The sequence below is a fragment of the Hermetia illucens genome, chromosome 6 (genome assembly GCF_905115235.1).
Source record: "Hermetia illucens chromosome 6, iHerIll2.2.curated.20191125, whole genome shotgun sequence".
Lineage (NCBI taxonomy): Eukaryota > Metazoa > Arthropoda > Insecta > Diptera > Stratiomyidae > Hermetia > Hermetia illucens.
Window position 1 is genome coordinate 66394531 of NC_051854.1, and position 18842 is coordinate 66413372.

General features: G+C 41.2%; 1 protein-coding gene and 1 long non-coding RNA gene across 4 annotated transcripts in view; one reads left to right on the forward strand and one right to left on the reverse strand.

Moving 5' to 3' along the window:
* Positions 1-18842, reverse strand: part of LOC119660607 — a 586737-nt gene that overhangs the window by 336791 nt on the left and 231104 nt on the right. The gene's annotated exons all lie outside the window — the stretch shown is intronic.
* LOC119660610 lies at positions 17567-18410 on the forward strand. The gene is made up of 3 exons (XR_005250457.1): positions 17567-17641; positions 17693-17821; positions 18013-18410. It is a non-coding gene; the product is annotated as an uncharacterized LOC119660610 (long non-coding RNA).

Consider the following 18842-nt stretch of genomic DNA (forward strand, 5'->3'; position numbering starts at 1 on the left):
CCAATAATAGTCCTCAGTGAGAACCGTAATTAAGATTAGGCGCGACAAGACAATGGGGGACCAGAGTCTTTTATATTGCAAACACAGGGTGGCGGTATCTCGTTCTATGAGGCGGTGAAGCGACTAATGGTTTCTAGCCTAGAGACTATGTGCTTTTTGAAAATCCAAGATCTTGACTGGCTTATCGAAAAGACCGAAGTAAAAAGAGGCATTAACGATGAATACCTAGAGGTAATCAATGCCAAAACAAGTATCACCTCTGTGAATTCTCGAGGTTAAAAACTCGCTGTGAAAGAAGTTGCAGAGCAATATGTAAGGAAGTTTAATAGCGGGAAAATCAGAATTGGTTGTACGTAATGTAGAGTACGAATTCGGACAGTTCAGATGTTACAGATGCTTAAAATATGGGCACACGTCTACAACCTGCCCAGGATCTAACAGATCTAACAGCCGCAGATGCAATCAGGTAGGTCACAAGCAAACGAAAAATGGAATTGCGTTCTCTGCAGTGATCGTGGCGCGTTTGGTGGAAGCATTACACATACCACGAGCTCGACGCGGTGTTCAACATTCAGGCCAGAATTGAAAAGGGCTAAGAGGCAGCTTACAAGGCACACCTCTTCAATTCGCTTCGGAGGTAACAGATGATCTAGTGCTTATCAGGAAACAGTACCGAAACAAGGTCCCAGCCACATGGCATCTCGATATGTCTGCCATCTGGGTTCGGGATGATATCTGAAATCGAGTTCTGGCCCAGAGCTGAGTGGATGGTTTTGTATGGGTTCGATGTTAAAGTATAAGGTTCTTAGGGTACCTACAAATGAGACGATACCGAAATTTCGAAGCAGACTCGATGCACGCTTCTGGTTGCCGGTGACTTCAATGACAGGGCAAGTCCCTCATAGACTCCAAAGCAAAACGGATCCTGAATTACGGCGAGGCTGCTAAGGAAGTATTTCCCAGACGTAACCTTCGCGTCGGAATTACTGGTGTCGTCAGTGGACGGTTGGTGTGTTCTGACAGACTTCTCAGCGTGCACCATCCCAGCATCCTCCCCAAGCATGAAACGTCGCGAAAGTAAACACCAGGAGGAGACATGGACCAGAATGATAAGAGTAAAGATCAGCGGGGTAAACAAAAGCAAAGCACACACAGACCTGGTCGATCTAATACGAAAACCCTCGCCATTATTGCCGAACAGATAGAGCGCATTGAACGGATATTATTCCCTGGAAATCCCGTACAGGTTGATGATAAAAGCGTAAAAGGCGCGAAGAATTGCTTAATTTTGACCATGGAAGAGGTAGAAAAGACGATTCTATCCACGAAAAGCAAGAAGGCGCTAGGGCCCGAATGATAGGTATATAAACAGGTGTTCCACCATTAGCCAGACCTACTGCCCGGTGCATTCGATGCTTGTCTAACGGCGAGCTGATCGGCAAAGAGAAATGCGACCTTGAGGTATCATCAGCATACCGGTCATTCTGTATGCTTGATATGACCGGGAAAGTGCCCGAATAGTACAACAGGGATAGACTCGTTGGAGCGATACATGCTAGCGGGAAGCCCAAGACTTAAATTTTAGAACAAGGAAATGCACTATTGATGGTACCATAGAGGACATGGATGTGGTTTGTCGAGATGAGGCACACATCCGCCGATCTTGACGACTAGTGTTCCTCATAACCACTAATATCGGAAATGCCTTCAATAGACTCCCCGGGTTAGAAAATGACTATATGTTTTTTTACGCCGAAATAGTAGCTAGATTGGAGTTTTATGTTTAAAAAATGTCAACTCACATTGAAATGATTCTTACAATTTCCGCTCCAAAGAAACTGGATTGCATCGGGCGATGGCGGTCCACTTGTTCCGGAAATCTCCTTTCGGAACAGCCAAAAAAGCTTTCGGCGGAGTTTTTTCTGGAATTGTTTGTGCAGCAAGGCACGAACAATATTTCATCGTCTTCCTTGGCATTTCGCGCAGGAAATTAACTTTGACAGTTTTATATTTTTATGAGTAACTGCCAGTTTCTTGGCTCGTTTTGTTAGATTGCACCAGTGAAAATAAGGTGGAGAATCTATTCCGTAGGTAGATGTTAGGTATACTAGAAAATTAGTTCCACGTGCCGGGCTATCTCTTGCGGATATTGAGGGATTAGATTAGGCCAGAGAAGGACAGAGACTACGTCGGGGGTAGCACAGCTGCTTAGCTCTACATTCCAGAACAGTCAAGCCTGGCCGGTTATACAGATGATGGTGTGGTACTTGCTTGTTGCCGAACACAGTATTGAACATGGATGCATGACTGGTCATGGTTTCAGCCTTATGCGGAAAAAACGGAAGTAGTCATCTTGGGCAAAAACAGAATCCCGACTTTGGGTCCCATGTGGATTGGCGAGTTGAATATAAACTCAAAGCCAACGGTTAAGTACTTTGGATTGACTTTCCCCTTGAAAATAGGCTTTTTCGAGCAAATCAACGCAGCAAAGGGCAAGGCGACAGAGTTTTGGGGATCCTATGGTACACTGCAGACCATTCCGCTCTACGGTGCGGAGATAGTGTCTGATACTCTTGGCAAAGTGAATCGTAAGCGCTTTGTGCAAGAGTAGTGACTGGAAGTATTGCAGCTGAGGTCTGCCTGCGCAGTATCTTAGCACCAGCTGTGATGGTGATCGCAGAAGTGATCCCCGTTTTCCTTCTTGGTATGGAACGTAAAACGATCTACAAGCGTTATACCTTGCGACTCAAAAGAGGTGATTGCAGTTGAAAAAAGGGGTAATCGTGGGAGTAGTCCCCACTTTCCTCCTTGATCAGGAATGTAAAATCACCTACAAGCGAAAGCAGATGGTTGCAGGTGAAAAACGGCATCACAGATGATAGAAACTCATTTGGGAAAATGTATCAATAGACAAATGAGCTGCACAGCTCATTACCAACCTAGATTCATAATTGAACCGAGAGAAAGGTCTGATTGATAATTTCTTCATTCAGCTTCTAAACGGGCATGACTATTTTCAATCTTAAATGTACAAGATTGAGAAGGCACGATCCCCTGACTGCCCGTTCGGCGACGGCGTGTGGACGACGTCCATCACACCTTCTTTTCTTCAGAAAGATAGAAGAAACACGGTCAGTAATTTTACGCAGAAATAAACGAGCTCTTTCCGGACAACATTGTCAGAAAGATGCCAAGAAACGTTAGCGGATGAAACGGTGTTTTGTCTGCTTCTTTGGATTCTTCTTGCTGGAGTGAATATTAAAATCGACACTTGAAGGGTCCGGATGACAGCGAGTTCCTTAAACTAACAAGTCCTTTCCTCTTCTCTCCTCTAGAAGAAGGAAATAATTCCCTGACTTGAAGATTGCCTAAGGCGGGGCAGCGGAATAGCTAGTCTAAAGTGATATGCCATAGGATTCCAAGAAAACTCTCTGATGACGACGAGCAGGTGTTTAATTGGTAGTCCGACGGAAAACCGTTGCAGGAGCCCGACACTAAATTCACATCTACCCTGCCAAAAAAAACCCAAGCACTTAGCTCGGATCGGATAGGTAGTTGGGGAAATTATGGATGTTATAATGAAATGCAACAATGCCTTTTGCTACAAATTGGAAAAAAGCCACTAAAATGACACCAACCCATTATCAAAACTGAAATGTAACAAAATTGGTCAAATGCGAACTATTATATTCTTCTAAGTGTTTTCTGTATGTCCCCTTTCATTCCCTGTCAGAAGAGCAGAGATATGCAATCTTATTTATAGTACGCATCTGCGTGCACTTTAATGTAAACATGAAACAAGTTGAAGTAAGTGCAAGCACCACTTTGTTTCACCTTCAACTCTTCTTATGACAAGTTTAGCTTCATATATCTCAGATATTATTAAATTTACTATAGTGACTTACATTACCAACAAATTAACAGTCAACGACCGAGTAACTGCACGTAACGTCGGCTATGAGATTTCATAATTGGGCAAGCACGTATCTGGGATGCACCACCCTCGCAATGGAAAATCGTCTTGGTCGCAATCAATGCGTAGAAATTATGCGCAATTATAGCTGAAACAGCGCAATCAATTGACGCCAATGATCGAGGAGTCAAGTGACAAGATCACTTGTTGATAACAACTTTTTGCACACTCCTTGAATTTGCATTTTATAGATAATTGAGTAACCATAGAGCTCTGATAATATCAATAAAAATTAATAATTTAAGCTTTGCGGAAGGTGAGTTGCGTTCCAAGGATCAGAAGTTTCGGAAATATTATTAAAGACAGATAGAACTGCTGAGCTCAGGCAATATTTTATCAAGAATCCTTCCCATCTATCTTCCGGAAAAAAATATGTTTAGCGAAATTGACAAATATTTCAACATACGATACGTCAGGTATAAATACGTATTATGAGAACATACGTAACACCATTCGCCCTCAGTATCTTTATTTTCATATTTTCTTAGTAAATTTTCCATTTAATATTTGCTAATCTGTTGGCCAATAAAAAATGAAAACAAAACAAAGGAAAAATATGAATATAAATTCTCCATAGATTTGAAACTAGGTCTCCTACTCCATAGCAGACAATAAATGAGCAAATGAAGCAGACATTGTTACTGTTGTGACCTCATTTTCTTGGCAGATCGTGGAAAACCTTGTTGTTTTATTGAAAGAACCATTCAGAGAGTTATGAGATAAATAAACTTCAAAACAAGTAACTCCATATGAGGTATGACAAGGTTAAATAAATACACAGGGGAGCATATGGAGTACGCTCATCTTCAGGAAGGATGTGTAACCAAATTAGTGAAAGAGGTGATCATGATATAACGAAATCGTAATTATCATCTTTCTGAGGGTGTGACGTTTCCAACATTGTAAGAAAAATACTCCCGCATGGAAGTATGAAGCAAAACTTATATGGATCCAAATGAACAACAAATTAGTTTCTTATCTCCACTAATATACTATATAAATATTTATAATAAACAATAACTCCGTCGTAATCGGTCCCAAGCCAGATTGTGAAAGGAGGAGGAATGGATAGCTTCAGTCTAAATGGCTGTATGTCACCGTAGCATCTCAGAGGGGATTACTCACTGAGGAAGCTATCACCACACCTTAGGTATAAAATGCAAATCCATTGAATGAGAAGAAGAAACTTTAAATCCGGTAAAGAGAACCGGCGGGAGTCGTCTGACTTGGTGACTGGGTCGGGCTCCCGTAATAAACAGCACGACGTCGAAATCCCTAACCGTGGGGCGGTTCGACGTCTAGGCGCCAGGATGACCAAGAGCATTACTCCGCCTGTTGAAATTCCCACATGAGACTGTTCAGCGACACAATTCCGGCCATCATCATCATTCTGCTCGGGGCTATTATTATTACTGAGCCCTCCAAGTTTATGAATGATCATAAACCAAGCAACTAAAATCCAAAGAACAGTATGATCAGTATGATGGTTCCGCCTGCTGCAGCTGCTTCACCACAATGTGGTGACTACATCAGCAGATTTGGGTGGGCAGCGGATGAAGCGGATTGCGGAAATAAACCCCTTTATCATCCGCGCCTACTAAGAAATAATAATGCCAAGAACAGGTACAAAATCTTACCGCCTCTAATTACAAAAGAGATTGGTTGAGCGTTTATCGTAATACATGCACGTAACTGTGCCACAGATTGCAGACCATTACCGCTTTATCACTCGCAGCGACGCAATCCCAGCCCTCACTAGGGAACGTGTTCGACTTGAGGTCATTGCGGAAACTGGTGACCAAGAGTCGATGGGGACAGAGCCGGCGACATCAACAACATCATGCCGCACTGCAGGCAACAGCTTCAGTACTCACCTAAGCACTCTTCTCCACGGTTCAGTTGAAAGTTCCGCTGAATGGAGCGGGATGAACTTCAAAGAGCGTGTATAGAATTTTCGGTAATGGATCCTTTGCATATACTAGGTATTCCCAGGCTATATGCATCTCCAGCGACTCCGAGAATTCTATCTCAAATCAATGATGATATTGTATCTGGACTGTGTGCTGATATGTCGCTTCTGCAACTACAAGCACTTGTGTTTTGTGATGCAGTTACGACTGTCAGATTCCACGGTTGGAAGATTCAGTTTCGCGTTGTTGGTTTGAGTGATCGAGAAGATCTATCACGGAAAATTAGCCTAGAACGTCGGCAGAACTTACTAAGGCTAAACTGATCCAAAATCAGCATTACGCCTAGCATGAATTTTGCGGATGTTACCGAAGAGGAGGTTCGATGAGTCATAAACAGCTCGAAGAATTGGAAGGGTCCTTTTTTGGATCGCGTTCAGAGATTCTGGTATAAAAAATTTATCAGTGTACACAGTCGGTTGGCACACAGCATAAATCAGGTTATTAGTCGGCCGGAGGAATTTCCGCCCTTCCTCACTACGAGAATTACCTACCTTGTCCCTACAAAGGACACGGTACAGGACCTCGGGGATATAAGACCGACTACTTGCCATCCCTCTACAAATTTAAAGCGTCCATTATCAGTGGAAGGGTCAATGCGGACTTCGAGATCAACAGCCGAGGAGTAGAAGGGCTGCCGAATTGAGTCAAGGAGTTACAACTTTATCAGCGCGTTCATCTGAAGGTACCATTACTTCAGAGCCTACCCATATACGGAGGGGCATCTTCCATTCGGGATTCGTTGAGTCTCCTCTGGTTTAGCATGACATTGAACCCCTTTTCATGGCTACTGAATGATATTAGAGAACATGGTTTTGCAATCAAATATGGCCTACATGCTGACACACTTGATGTACTTAGATGATACTGATGACCACCTTAGAAATCTTTTGCGTTTTGTAGACATGTTCAGCCGTGATATTCGGATGAAATTTGTATTAGATAAGTGTCATCCGCAAAGGTCATCACTAGCCGCATACCGGACATAGCATTGGCGACCTCCACATCCAAGCTATGACCGAGACGGAATACCTAGTAATTATGCAAGGAACACATGCTCGAGTTGGTGACCTGAAGGATGCTCTGCTGCTCGAAGAATAAAATAGGCCCATTAAATGTATTCGCCAAAGTAGGACTACTATGTCCAAATTTCGAATGTATCATCGAAACTCTGCCATGGAGCGGATGAACCTGCCTCGTCTCATCGGAGGCAGAAGCGGTTGACGATACGGCACAACATCACCGCCAAGTCGACTTACTGCGCGCTTATTTTTACAACAAAGAGCAGGCGAGTCCCTTGCATGCGGCTGTTTGTAACGCAGACTGTGAGCTGACTCCACTTAACTTGAACGATCGATCTTTCAACCCTCAAACCAAGAGCGGATCGATGAAGGGAAGTCGAAAGTAATGCACGATAAACACGTGGGAACCATTTGTCGATTTGAGTTTGTCGAACAGATGGCTGTGCATTGGGGAGCTCTTTGCTGAGACGGTGGGATTCATATGTGCCATTCAGGAGGGCATGGTCGCCATCCGAGCTTATAAAAAGTTCATAAAGAAAGACCGGGTGGAGAAGGACCAGTGCATCTCATTTCTGGCTGCACTGCAATGACACCAGTGCAATACACGAAACCTTGCATACAAGCATAAGCTCATCGCGGGAACATGTCCGGTTTACCGGTATAAACCGCAGGCGCTGATTGCCATACACCCATAATATCAACATTGAACGACAATACGTGGAGGGGAAAGTGAACAATGAACGACTGGCTCGGGAAATCAAGGAAATTGGGAGTCTCGAGAAAGTGCTTGTAGTTCCCATAACATTTCAATTTCAGGTATTGTACCTAAATCCCTCACGGTTTCCCTTGATACGCAAAAGTACACCTTTCTGTATATATGCTCTCAAAGCTAGGTGTGCAAGCAGGAGGGATAGCTGATTTCAGTCTGAATGGCTGTATGACAACGCAGCATCTCAGGGATAGGTGAGGAAAGTGCAGCAACTTTGCAATCTTGTATACCTACTTACTCAGGAAGCTTTTTTTTTTGTGCGTACACGGAGGTGGAAAATCTTAGAAAGACACTTCCGCCGCAGCTCCGTCGCCCGAACGGCGGACTGAGGAAGCTATTGACACACTTGACAGTTAGATATAAGATGCATACCCTAAAATGAGGAGGAAAAACTTAAGGTTGGGTATGAATATCCGGCGGTAGTCGTCTGACTTGGTGACTGGGTTGGGCTCCCGTAATGGACAGCACGTTGTCTAAACCGCTAATCGGGGCCGGTTCGACGTTTAGGTACGGATGAAGTGGATTGAGGATATGAACCTCTTTATCATGCGTTCAATACCATCTAGTATCACCAGAGATTCGTCAAGCATTCCCCGCGAGTTGCACTTCAGTGCCGCTTTATTACCCGCACAATCCCAGCCGCCATCACGGAGTGTATTCGACTTGAAGTCATCGCGGAAACTGGTGACCAAGATTCCATTGGGGCAGGCAGAAGTTTCAGTACTCGCCAAAGCACTCTTCTTCACCATCCGACTGAAGTCTCCGCTGAGGTTCGATATGAATTCCAAAGAGCGTGTAAATATTTTTTGGGAAATGGATTTTTTGGATAGACCATATATTTTCAGGCTCTATTCATCTCCAGTAACTCCGAGAATTCTATCTTAAATCAATAATTAGATTACATCTTGACTGTGTGCTGTCGTTCCTTCAGCTGCAAGCACTTGTGTATGGTGGTGCAGTTGTGGCTGTCATATTGCATGGTCAGAAGATTCGCTTTCGCCTTATTGGTTTGAGTGACCGAAAAGATCCTCCATGGAAATTTCGTCTAGAACGTCGAAGTGACTCATTGCGGCAGGATAGGGCTTGGGAGAAAGGAAAAGTGCTCCAATTTGAACTCAGCGAGTATGTAAAGAGAAAACACATACGCAGTGAACCGTGGACACCTGCTGCCTCAATGTGTCAAGAAAAACCGTGCAAAACTGGCAGGGATAGGGATTAAAAATCAGTATTTCTTCCAGGCTATATATAGAAAGCAAACCCTCTTTCATGCAGTACGCCAATCCGATTTCCAATTGCTGATGCTAATAACACGCTCCCTCATAATTGGAAATGACTTCATATAGGATCCTGAATGTAAAGAAGGCTTTCGATATAGAGCGAAAGGAATCGTCGTTTCAGGAACTCAATACAGTTCGCGCGAAATTCTCTTACAGCCAAATTGTACTTAACAATCGGAATGTCGAAGTGAGTTCTACTAGTATTTAATTGGAGCATGTGATGATGGAGAAGCACTGTTCATTGGCACTATTGAAAAAATGAAAGGAAGGCTTCCTATTCACATTCATGTGAAGGAAATACTTTTCCACGCCCGGCAATAGATAAAGCAGTAAGTGTAGTCAAATAACTTCAAGATCAACATCAAATTAAAACTTGTTGTTCTCTCTGTCCGTCTACAGAACCAGACAATCAAATGAGTGAAGCTTGGCTGCCAGGAAGAGAGTATGTGGTGAGAGATGAAGAATAAGTAATGCTTGGTCTGAAACCCATAGAGATCCGAAAGGTAAATCGTATGGGACATCAAGAATATTGACAGTATACTCTCGAGAGTAGCCCAAGGAGAACCTTGAGATAATTTCAAAGAAAGAATTCAACAAAAGCTTGCAAATATAATAAGGTAGTTTCAATTGTAGTTCTGCTCACTTGCCTCTTGTGTCTGTTTCTATACGAAGGAGTGCCAATGCAAATAAATGAACCCTAGGCAGCTAACAAAACTGCTTTCTACTCTCATCGCAATCGAGGAGGTTACCCTATCTTGATATCTACCAACCACAAAACATGCTGATGCTCCTTCAAAAACCTAAGTGCTATAGGGAACTAATAGTATGAAAAGTGTGCCAAAATAAAGCATAAAATATAAGTGTTGTTACTATACCAAAATAAAGGAGAACAAAAATTAATCCCGTACAGGTTAATGTTCATATTCGTCCGCAAACAAGCAAAAATTATGCATTTCTTATGTAAAGTAATGACGGGTTACGTTTAGAATTAAATTGTCCATTGACGGTAAGAATAGTAATGTGTTAATACTAGAACTTGAAACCACTCCTAAAAATTATAAGGCTAAACATGTTAGTGCTAATACATTGGATCAAAAACTGTCGAACCACCGATTTTCTTACGTCCTTGCTGTTCCCAATGTTCGAGCCTTATGAATTTCCGTGAGATAACTGACATGAATATCACCTCCCGTAAAGACGACCGACGTGGATAAATTCCGTCGCGGAAAACGGACAGACAGAATGTGCATCAGACAATTACAAGCGGGGAGGAAACAAACAATTCCCTCGGCTTCATGCAGAACTGCAAAAGACAAAGAATGCTCTCATGGGAGTTAGCAGAGAAGCCGATAAAAGTACCCAAATTTTCCAACAAAAAAAAAAAACAGTGGCACCAGCCTTATTATTATTATTCTGTTAAGGGAAAGTCGTACCGCGTCCTTGAAACTATTGTGCCCCTTTTACTGGTTATAGTGTACCTATTGATAATAATATCTCAAGCAGGCCTATAACCGTTAGAACTTTAGTATGTTCACTACCTCTAGATCTTTCAGCTTTGCATCTGGTATTAAGTGTTCTCCCAGATGTCTCGACCTACTTTGCACAATTACCGGACACTGTCCCAGGACGTATATAGAGGTTTCGTCCTGCTCCTCACAAAACCTGCAGGCAGTGTCCGTAGATATCCCTAGCTTCCCTAGGTGATAGTTCAGCCGATAATGACCAGTGATGGAACTGATGGACTTTTAGAGAAAACGTCAATAAAATTAGACGTTCTCAAAAAAGAAATTCAGTGGTGAGTCTGAAGAAGCCTCTCAACAAGACGATCCCTATAAGAGAACAGACTAAAATAAAGGCCTTTGGCGAAGTCACGACCAGATTCTAGAAAACTACTCGGACCGCTTGGATTCAACAACTAAAGAACTCAGAAAGGTGTCTTCGTCACATATTTAAGGAATGCAAACTGCTGCGCAGTATATGCTTTATGAAAAGAAATATTGACTAATGGCTCCATTCTGCAGACACCAGCAGACGCCCAGTATTCAGGAAAGTCTTATACTAAACGAAAACATGATGAGGGTATAAATCAACCTCAAAAATTCCAAAGCAGCGAAAGATTTATCCGCATAAACCATTTGCGAGAAGAACATCGAAATACCTTCAACCTACCAATCTTCGTAACATTCAGCAGAGTGACCTGAGCCAAAAATGTAATCGACAAGATAGTTATCTAGCTATCTAAGAAATGATAGCCTTCTCGGAAATTAGATTCTTCAGGGCACCAACAATTGATGCTATTTGTTATGCTTCTCTAAGCACGGTGGCAGTTAGACAACTTGAGGAAATGCTTTTGGTGAATGAAAGGCAGTCGAACTACACAAACATCAGGAACCTAGTTGAGACTTTCACAGAATTAGTTATGACGTTTTTGGATCTCAGAAATATGCCCTTTTTTTCAAGGACAGGGATGATTATCTGATCGGTTTGGTATCCCCTATAGCGACTATCAAACAATTTTCCTCCAGATCCTGGCTGGAATGAGGAGCTGCGCGCGAAAACATTTGAGAGATATGCTCTCCTGGAAGGAAGCATGGAATAAAAAGTAGTCACAAATAGGTCGCCAAACTGTTGGTAGAACGAGGATATCGCGGAGTTAGGAGCTGCATGAAGAATCTACCTGCCGCTCAAGGGGGCACCCGATTTCGGCAAGAAATAGGAAGTGTACACCAATCTTTGTGATAAGCTTTAATGGGTCATATGTACCAGTAAACAAGTGCGTTTCAAAGAACTGCAAGAGGGAGCAGATTTGAATCTTCATGGGAGACCATTTATTATATTATTAAGAAGAAGCTGTAGGTGGGGATGTTGGAATGCTACAGTTGACTTATCCACATATTCATAGCGGAGATTTGCAAGATGATGGGGGAAAACATAGCTACCTCTATCGCCCCTTAAGCTGACTATCGCTTACTACGTATTTCTAATTTGTACCTCCGTGAAAAGGAAAAATAACGAGATATTTTCTAATATGGGCAGCTGGATATGGAGCTCATTTGGCTGAAACAGATGTTTCTAATTGCTTCTTGATAATTACTTTCATAACGGAGAATTTAGTGCGACGCGAAACTTGAGGAGTGCACTACTACGAGAGGAGTCTCCGATGCTCATTACTAAGCCTCCTCTGATAGTACATAATATACAATGGGATGAAAAAACAGACGATTTCCATGTATTCCATTCATCTACTCAAATATTTTGTTCAAAATTCTATAGCAAATCCGGAGCCCTGAAAAATTTAGTGTGAACCAATATCACCAAAATTTGAATCAACTGAAACGAGGAGTGTTTGTTATTCGAGCCAGTGTCGCATAATTGAAAATAAGTACAAAGATAGATAATAGGTCCACTTATGTACTTATCTAGATCAAAAATCGGAATCAAACGAACCCCGCTGTATTTTAGTTGATGTCATCATGTTTTATTATAATAAATCTAGGCCATTATCTTTCCAATCTTAATTGCTAATCTGTAGTTAACTTTGAAGTTCAAAGGATAATAACAACATCATTTAGAAATCTAACAATCTAACAATCAGTAAGTATTCAGAACCTTTCAAATGGTGTACACGGCCTTTATTTTGCTTTTCATTTCAGTGAACTTCTCTGAACAGGTTCGAGCTCATCTTTTCTCATTATTTTTTACTATTCACATTAATGTATGATATAATGAAATTCATGCATAGATATCTCGTCATAATATTATCATTAGCCAAAGCACTTCTATTTCATTTTGGACACCATATCATCCCCACCAACTTCATTTACTCAAAGTTTACAAAATACTCATTACAGAGATGCTATCGTGTGAATTTAGCCAATTTCGGATATGGATACAACCCCCACTTAGGAATGATCAATGTTACATACCACAATGTCTCAGTGATGCACGCTGACTTTGAATTTTTCACAACCATCCGCAATGAAGCCTGGAAAATTGATATTTCTAGATGGAGCCCCTTTCAAGGAATAACAACCCTCTTGAATGAAACTCTCAATGCTCGAGAGTTCGTACGTCGTTCTCGGAATCCCTACATTAGTGCTGCAATAAATGTAATGGCGCGCATAAGTAACCTGATCCCCACTCGCCCAATTGCGCCTAAACAGTACTATATTCGAGCCAATCTTTTTGAAGTTGCCGGGGTTGTGCCCTTGCGTCTCTTTTATAAGCCCAACGTAGTTATACTGATCAAAATCGGTCTTTATGATCAGGTGCCTATTGGTAACTTCACAGAAATAGGGTTCCTGAGATTAGGGGTTGTAATCGAAAAGCTGTGCAAAAACAAAACATAAATTGATCGTACTTTGCTAGACCTTTTGTTTTTTGAAAAGTTGAATAAATTGTTTCAGAAGTTGAGTAGTTTTTTATTCTCCTCTGAGGACCCATAACGTGATGTTTTCATAATAAAATGGATCCCAAATAATTGTCTTCAGTTCTAGTTGTGTTAGTGAAGCTAAACCGTATATTCTTTAGCAACCAATGTAGGGTGTATCTATTATAGTATCCAAAAAAAGGATTGAACACACAAGCAACGGTGATGAAAGCAAAGGAGGTGTAGGTGAGTTGTAAAGCATACATTCTTAAAACGTCTTCAACAAGTAATATTTGCAGGACCCTACTGAACCTTATTTTCATCTCCTCGAAGAAGTACGTCTTCGGTACGGAGATTACTAAGGCCGAATATCAATGTCACACATCAAAAAGTGGAAATCAAAAGAAAAGCTCAAATTTAAACATATGGGCACCCCCTCTGTTTAAAATCAACGTACAATAATACAACAAGCCGATGTGTAAACAAGTCGGGAAACCGGAAGCTTGACGCTTCAGGTATAAAAGGTTTTGTGTTTCCCTATGTGAGGAGCATAACGTAGTTCTCCATTGGCTTATAGCATTGACCCGAGATATTGAAATCGTTCAGTTCTGGGCAGGTTACAAATGATTAAAGAACTTAAACAACATAATTCTTTCCCACCCAATTCATACGAACTTACTTCGTTCTGATGATGACGTCATGCAGGTTGTAGAGTGCACGAAATTCACAAAAAATTGTAAAGTTTTACCCCCTATAACTTTGTTAATAATAGTTGGATTTTCTTCAAACTTGACCAAATTGTGCATTATGTTCTTCATTATACGTATGTCAAATTTTGTATTTCTGGGATGAACATAAGGGGGTGCCGGGTAAATTTCTAAAATGTGGAAATATACTATTATTAACTTTATTTGTGCAGATATCGGAACCGGATATATTTTGAGGCCTAGATTTCGTAGAGATGCGTTACTGAGATTTTTTTCAGATTTTTCGGTTGGATAGGTTCTGAGAACGAGACCTGTTACACTTTTTGGGGGTCATATTTTGAGCCCTCACTCCCCTATGTTTCACCCAATATCAAATATTGAACCAGTTTCGAAAAGTACTAATTGGGACCTTTCATTTGATACCCCACATGGCTACATTTTATGAAAAAAAATTTTGCACCCTCCTTTCACATGTATGGGGAGCCCCCCCTTAAACTTAACACAAAATGGCGTCAGTTGCTGCATGTAAAGGGAACGGCAGATCACATACTCCTACCAATTTTCGTGACAATCGGTTCAGCCGTTTCCGAATAAATCGGCTGTGACAGACAGACAGACAGACAGACAAACAGACGGACAGACATACATCGAATCGATTCTAATAAGGTTTTGTTTCACACAAAACCTTAAAAAACCGACTCTCATCCAAGGAGTGGCGCATACAAGTTGATACCATCGTTGAAAAACAAACGCCCCCACTTCTTTTCCTGGGTGATGCAGCCCACATATACCCCGGTGAAAGCGCGGTAGTGGCAAATAAGGAAATAGAATTGCGAATGTCGTTCTGAGGCAATAAGGACAATACCAGGAATTTTTGTCCAAACTTCCCCTGCACACCGTGAAGAAGTATTCCTCGCATAATGGAACCTACAGAGGCCGCTCCTAATATCAAAGTCAGACGAACCATTGGATGTCCTCATATAAACCAACATATCTGATCAACACCATCCACTTGCTGAATATAAAACAGAAGCAATATTGACCAGGAAGAAACGACGAAACTCAAACAACGGCATATATGCAAGCAGGGATACTCCCCATACACATCGTGGGGAAAGAATCCCGCCGTTTAGAACATACAATCAAAGACGCATTTAGGAATTGATCCTGCCCTACGACGACTCCACCGTCTTTCACCTACTGTAATTTTGTTAGTAATAGTAAGTTCTGTACCAAACTTTCTAGTATTACGCCTTAGATTACGATTTCTGTTTTCATTGATTTCTGTCCTACCTAGTATGAAATAGAAGAATAAAGTTCCAAAGGCAATATTATGATTAACTTCTTTAGCAGTCGAGAGTCAAGAGAGGATGTATTTTAAGATTTGAATCTTTTGCAACCGATGTCGAAAATAAGGTCGCCCTCATATATCGGTTTTATCCGGAATGTGGAATCTTAATGATAAACCCCTTCTTCTTCTTAGATTCTCTGGGGAAAATTTCAGAATAAAGGTAAGTGGAAGTAGCTACTGTGCAGAAACTGTAGGGGTTCTCAGGAGCATCTACGTGGAAGCACCTTCAAGCCATCCTCGAGCTAAAGCGAGTATTCTTAGTTGTTTGGCTAGACAAATTTAGAGTTACTTGAGCGCTTTAATACGATACAAATGAAAAGCTTGAAAAGTACGCAGCCGCGAAAGAACGTCTGATAGGGCTCGATGCTGGCTCCTCTGCAATTTAGACGGAGGTTCCTGACCCTCTTATACCGAAGTAGGTTGCTAAAATCGATTTTACAGTCGACTTTACGCTGTGGAAGTGTATGCTACCACGGATGATGCCTAACACCACAGACTTTAGATGTACCTGCAGATTACTAACGGCCGGAGTAACTCGCTTTACGTTTTTATAAGTGACACTAATTTAGGAGAAAGCACCAGTATGTCAGAACGAAGGGGAGCATTAAGGGTGTGCTGCACTTTCTGCACTGATAGTGATGAACAAAATTTTACGCACTCATGTCCAGTAAAGATGGTGACGTATACCGACAACTTATTGATATTGGTGCCAGGGATGTTTTCCTTTGTTAAGAGTGAAATCATGGTATGTCTGCGAATTGCAAGACGCATGAATTCAAACAAAACAGAGCTAATGCAATTCACCTCGAAGGTAACAATTTCAACGAATTCCACATCCTTTGGCTAAAAGAACTAAGATTGGTTCCTGCCTAAAAAGTAAATTATCTGAGTGTGATCCCGGATCCTAATTTAAATTGGAGACTAAATATAGAATTTAGGATTAAGAATGCCTATATAGCCGTCTACACCTGCAGGACCTTTGAAAGGATCTGGGGTCTTCGACTGAAGGTGGTCCTCTGGAGCTGCATAGTCGTAGTTTATCCAATCCTTACGTACGATATTATGGTGTGGTGGCAGGCAATCAGCAATGGTGCAATAAAACGAAGCTTAATAGTATTTAAAATTTCATTTCAGGTCATTTAGAGAACCGCGTGTGTAAGTGCTATTGGAACTCTGCAGTTCTGCCTGACAGATGCCCTCAATGTACTCTTGCGTCTCCTCCAATTGCACCTCCATATTAAATACGCGGGAACGTACAGTATTGTCAGACTATGTGAGTCCGCCGTTGAGAGAACACTGTTAGATTCTAACGGACTACCAAACAGCCATGTTGCAAGGTTATGTAACAGAGTATTCTTCACCAACGAATCAAAGATGGTCTGCGGAGTCGGTGTTAGGGTTTTTTTTTCGAATACATAAAGCGTAGCCATATAGTACGGCCTCTCAGGATTCGTTAGTGTATCCCAAGCGAAACAACAGGATAACACGCGTCGACCACATCCGAAATGAAAATACAGACATATAATTCGCGCTAATGAGAAGTCACTTCCCAAGTCGAACATTTATTTATTTATTTATTTATTTAGCAAAATTGCGCAGTCGATCAAGCCGAGCTGACCCCACTTCTAAACAGAACAAAGATTGAAGAAGTAGTCTTATTGAGTTGGAGGTTAAGTAGTCTTGAAAAAGTTAAAAAAAAAGACTCCCAAAAAAGGTAATTTTCATAGCTATGGATAGGTTCGCCCTAAGAATTTTTTCAAAGAAACCAAACCAACTTTGTCTGTTTTTTAGGAGTTAAATTCTTTCAGCAACTGGTTAGAAATATGATGTTGGCTAAGCAGGAGTGAGCATTCTAATCCGTCCTTATCTTTCGGAGCAAATTCCATTCATCTATTCAAATATTTTGTTTACAATTCCATAGCAAACCTGGAGCCCTATAACTAACTATAAACCAACAACACCAACTGAATTGAAAGGTGTTATTTAGCCCACAGTGCTGTAACACTAACACAGATAATCTCTAATGGAAGAAATGTAAGTACAAAGATAGATAATAAGTCCACTTATGTACATATCTGGATTAGAAATCGGAAGCAAACGAAACCAACTGTATTTTAGTTGATGCTATCATGTCTTATTAGAACAAACCTGAACCATTGCGATCCTAATTTTCATTGTTAACATTAGGGCAAGGGACATATCAAAGGTAATTATATTTCTATCGTGTTTAGAATATTTTTAAAAGTAATGTTTTTAGCATCATCATGATTATTTGGAAAATCAACAATCAGTAGCGATTGAGATTCAATTGATTTAACCTTAAATCTTTCGAATGTCGTACAGGATCTTTATTTTGCTGGTGATTTTAGTGGAGTTTTCTGAACAGGTTCGAGATAATCTTTCATCTATTTTGATTGTTTTTACACAATTCACATAAGCTAAAGAGACAAAGGAGTTCATGCATACATATCTCACCATTAAATTTTATTATTGCTCAATCCACTGAAATTTCATTTTGGACACCACACCATCCCCACCATCCTTCCTTTCTTGAAACTCATAAAATATTCATTGCAGAGATGCTTCCGCATAAATTTAGCCAATTTCGGATATGGATACGACCCCCATTCCGCAGTACTAAATGTTACATCTTACAACGCTTCAATGATACAAGCTGACTTCGAATTGTTCACAACCGTCCGTAATCAAGCCTGGAGAATTGATATTTCGAAATGGAGCCCCTCTGAAGTGATGACAACTCTCCTGGACGAAACTCTTAATGCTCGAGATTTCGTCCGCCTTTCTCGCAATCCTCGTATCGGCACCATAATAAATGCAATAAGGCACATAAGCAATTTCAACATCACTGGTCGAATCGAGACTAAACAGTATCATGTTCAGGCAAATTTCGTGGAACTCGCTAGGATTTTGCCCTTACGCTACTTTTATAGGCCCAATATCTTCGGGATGCTCGAAGCGGGTTTTTATGAGCAGGTGCCTGTTGGGAACCTTACGAAAATAGCGTTTCTCAGAGTAGGAATTGTAATCGAGAAACTGTGCAAAGACAAGATCTGAATTAGCTGTTCTTCGGAGAGCCCTTTGTTTTCAGAAAGGTTAAATATATTATTTCGAAATTAATATAGTTTTTTTATTTTGCTTCCTTGTATGTGTATGTGCCAACGTGAACCTATAAAAGATAGCATCAATTATAATTTTCCTGCACTACTGATATGACGGTGCGATGGCCGAGCTTGTTTAGCGTCAGCTTCTCGAACTCGTTATTCTGGCTCCGAATCCCACTTGGCCATGGATGTTTATGTTCGGCTTATCATTTGCACAGCATTAAATATGGATAGAATACAACTATTTTGGTTCTCGAAATTTGATAAGGAAAACGATAGATGGTG